Raw genomic sequence first — 4,219 nt, forward strand, 5'->3', positions numbered from 1 at the left:
AGTAAGCGCATTAACACTCCCCTGCCAACACCACAGCAGGGTTTTCCCCCGCGACGGCCGCAGCTTCCCAAGGCAGCCACAGGGATTTGCACCAGTAACAAGTTCCTTAAGGAAGCGACCCCCCTGCAAAGAGCCACATCCCAGCAGCCAAACCCCCAACCCCGTGGCCATGACCTCTGCTATCGTGAAACTCATCCCCGGCAGCAACCAGGAGCAGGAGGGCTGGGCCAGGGGTGCGTGTGCAGCAAAAGCTGATGCTCACATTCTGTCAGGAGCCCACGCAGGTCTTGGTTTATAAACAGCCCTTTCATTTGGGTGAAGAAGGTAAAGGCATCCCCAGGCAGTACAAGGAAGGCGGTTTCATCACAATGCTGCTGGAAGGAGGAGCTGGTGTCAGGGATAACCGGTGCCTCTGGGTCACCCACTGCTCCTGCAGCGTTTTCCCCTGCTTTGCCAGCAAATTGGCACAAAATTAGGGTTTGTTCTGTGGGCACGACTGGGCTGGGCACAGGCACGTCTGCATCCAGCTGTGGGGCCGGGGCCAGCTCGGCTCCTGGGGGAGACTGTCACTGACTTCATCCCCCCGTAGCCCCTGTCCCCGCAGGGCCACGGGCCAGGGGAGAAGCAAGTGGAGAGCAAACACTGCCTTCCTGCCTGCCGCACGCTTTTGGCACTGTGTGTGTTTTAAAGCATCTCCTGGGCTTTTTTTCCCTCCAAATCATTGCCCGCAGAGATGCAGATTTACTCTACTTACCCCCTCACCTGCCCGGGTTTATGAGCTGCAGCCAGTCAAATGAGCTGGAAAGGGTAAAGTCTGTTACTGCACTGTAATAAAACCATGAATAACTTTAAAATGATTACTGATTGGTTTTATACAAGCATTGACACAAACCCATCAAATAATCCAGCCACATCTATTTGAGCTGGCAGCTCCTGCACCGGGAGCAGCTCTGCCTAGCAGTGGCAGCAGAGGGATTTTATGCCTGAGGACTTTGACCCCATTCTGGGCACAACCCCAGGCAGGATTTTCTTCCCAGCACCATGCCCGTGTAGGGGCAGCCTGGAAACCCTCGTGTTTCCAAACCAGTGGTTCCAGCGTGTGCAAAGGCTGTGCCAGCCCCGCGGTGCCTCCCGTGCCATGAGTGGGAACTTCCTAGCACTGAAGAACTGAACCCCAGCCACAGTTTTTTGAAGCAAAATAGGAACTGAGCTGAAATACAACTGTGGGAGCAGGATATCCCCGGGCTTTGGAAACCAGCAGCGAGCACGAACTGGCCAAGAGCTTCTGCTGGCTCTTGTTCTTGGGGTGAAAGTGCTGGGAAAAGGCATTTGCAGAGGGGAAGCTGCCTCCTGCGATGTCATGCTCTGGGTAAAGGCCTTGCCAGGAGATGGGGTGCTGTTGGAGCCCCCACACCTTCAGTGAAGGTCTGTGCAGCCCCCAAATCGCGTGGGATTAACACATGAGTGGGACGTCCAGGCCTGCAACACGGCAGCTCGAACAGAACAGGGCAGTCAGAGATGCCAGGCTCAGCCCCCACCCTGAGCACCCTCCCGAGCCTCGCTGCTGGCAAGTGTTTGCCAAGAGCTGGCCAGGATCCACCCTGGTGGCATCAAGCTCCGCTCCAGCCCACAGAGCGGGTCTGCCACAGCCCAGCTCCCTGACACCACACTTTTACCGAGGGAGTTAAAAGCCAGAGAGGATGAAAAATTTAAAAATCATTATTTAAGTGTTGGCGAGATCCTGCTGCTCTGCTCCAGCGTTAATGGGGATGCTGCGAGCTGAGCACAGCTGGGCACAGGGAGCCCCGCTGATCCAGGGGGGTCCCAGTGGCTCTTGGTGCATGCTGGCAGCAAGGGACACCCATGGGAGAGCCACAGACAGGGCACCCAGAGCAGGTTTTGGGGGGCCCAGCAGGAAAGTGCTGGGACATGGGGGCTGAGCGGTGCCAGCGGGGACATCCCGCAGCTTGGGGACAGGGACACGCACAGCCTAGCGCATTGCCCAGCCACCCAGACACAGCTCTGTGCAGATGTGCACACCCACATCCATCCTCCAGATGTGCACCCCACCCCAGCCATGTGTGCCCGCCCCAGATGTGCACATCCATCCTCCAGATATGCGCATCTGCCCCAGCCATGCATGCCCCCCAGATGTGCACACAGACCCGAAATGCCCCCAGCAATCCAGATGTGCACACCGGCCCCAGTGCACAGCCACCCCAGCTGTCCACCCCCCCAGCTGTGTACACCCACCCCTGCAGATGTTCCCACTCACCTTCTGGGCTTGCACTCCCCAGATACACCCTTGCATCCCCCTTGCAGACGTGACCCCCCCCAGCCCGGGCCCTGCCCAGGGACAGCTGGTGCCCTCCACACGTGGGAGCGGAGCCGTGGCTGTTCTGTGTGTGCCAGAGCCCTCCCCCCCCAGCTGCTCCCCCCTGCCCTTGCCAGCACTGCACACTCTGGTTTAATCACTCCCTGGTTTTGATTTGCCTTCAAACTGGGCAGCAGGAGGGTAAAGGTGCCTTTTCCCGGCTGGCTGTACCCCAGAACATGGTCTGTGTTTGCAGACAAACATCCACCCTCATCAAAAACAAAAAAAAAATGACTCAGTGGGAGCTGCGGGGCCCAACGTCACGCCCGGAGCTCTCTGTTACACCCTACCGGCCTGGGTAAAGCCATGACCAGCTGCCCAGCCCTCTGGCACCCCCAGCCCTGGAAGCTGCAGGCCAAGCCCCACTTCTAGGCTGAGCCCAACTTTCAGGCCAGCTCAGAGCACCCGGGGCAGGCAGAGTCCAACCCTAGCAAGGCTGTACAGGGGCTGCGCTCCCGCCGCCCTGCTCTGCCCAGACCTGATGGCCGCATACTCCGAGCAACTATTGCTTCCGCTTTTTGATAATTTTTTCAAATTAACTGGAAAATCCAGGCACACTTTCCCAAAATTTTTGTTGAGGGGAGAAGAAGAGCTCCCTACACCCCAGATGCATCCAAGCCCACGGCCAGTGGGAGCTGGGGGTCGGGCTTGGCCCACAGTTGCCCCCAGAGCCAGGAGCCAGCCTGGGCAGAGGCGAACCCCTGGGATCTCTTCCCCTTCCCCTGCCCAAAGCCAGGTCATGGCCCCATCGTCCCCCACCACCCCTGGGCGACAGGGCCAGCCCCCGTGCCAGATCTGGGGAGGGGTCACCGTGTCCCCTTGTCCTCACCACAGGGACCTCATCTGGGCAGCACCAGCTCATCCTCCCCCTCCTGGCAGAAGCCACCAGCCACAGGATTCCCCAAGCAGCCTCCAAACCCCATAGCATCGTGGGGGAGCCACTCACAGGAGGTGCAAAGAAAAAGCTGGTGAATCTTTAATTTAGCCCTAAGCCTGCACGTTTAATTACGCACGGTTAATTCTTTGCCGGGTTATTTACGCTCTACCGCAAGCGCCGCCTCTTCAGGGCCTTCCCCCAGTCCCCGCAGGGCCTGATCCTGCTGTGCCCAGCGCGGAGCTCAGCATGTGTGGGTGCCCACGGGGGCATGAGGGCACCCAGCCGCCACCTCTGCCAGCTCTGCAACAGCAGGGCCACGGCGCAAACACCACCACAGAACAATCGAGAAGGTTTCAACTGTGGAATAGGAATGCAGCGGTTTGTTCTGCTGGCCCGGGTTGTTTTTTTCTTCCCATAAAAGGGAGTTTGTTGCCCGTAAAGTCAGTTGTTGTGAGCTGGGGTGGTTCTAAATGAAGACCATGGGTTGTTCCAGACCGTGGGCTGGTGCGCAGCAACGCGGAGCCAAGCTGGTGATGTGCTCTGCTGGCAGAACTGCAAAATGTCCGAAGGTGACGCGGGGGCTGCAGCATCCCATGGACACCGGGGCCACAAAAACTTCACAGAAATCACTGTGAAGAGCAGGGCAGGGTGGGGAAAAGGCAGCGGCTGTCACAGCCCGCTTGGGCAACGGGCAGGGAAAGGCGGGGTGAGAGGGGCCAGGGGCTTTGCTATGGGATAGGTCGCTCAAGCACTCAAAAAAAAAAAAAAGTGACACTTTAGAAAATTTTCAATTCATAAAAACCCACAAAATTAGCATCAGCTCCTCATCAGGGTGTGAGCAGACAACCCCTCATTAACGCCTTTGAGACCACCCCCCTCTGTCCGCCTCTGCCACGAGATGCTGGGGGGTTGCAGCTGTGGGGAGGTTTGTCCTCAAGCCCAGGAGGTACCTGTGGAGCAGCTCTGAC

General features: G+C 58.2%; 1 protein-coding gene across 2 annotated transcripts in view; it reads right to left on the reverse strand.

Annotated features, from left to right (window-relative positions):
- The window catches only part of PAQR5 (progestin and adipoQ receptor family member 5), a 20,017-nt gene extending 15,798 nt beyond the window's left edge, over positions 1-4,219 (reverse strand). The window contains exon 1 of one of the 2 annotated variants that reach the window (XM_026855973.1): positions 4,202-4,219. The gene's annotated coding sequence lies outside the window, so the exon portion shown is untranslated. Of the gene's footprint in view, positions 1-262; positions 315-4,201 lie in introns of those variants that run through there. The other variant, XM_026855972.1, reaches the window with a different exon arrangement.

The sequence above is a fragment of the Athene cunicularia genome (assembly GCF_003259725.1).
Source record: "Athene cunicularia isolate RWA chromosome 10 unlocalized genomic scaffold, athCun1 chr10_part1, whole genome shotgun sequence".
Classification (NCBI taxonomy): Eukaryota; Metazoa; Chordata; class Aves; order Strigiformes; family Strigidae; genus Athene; species Athene cunicularia.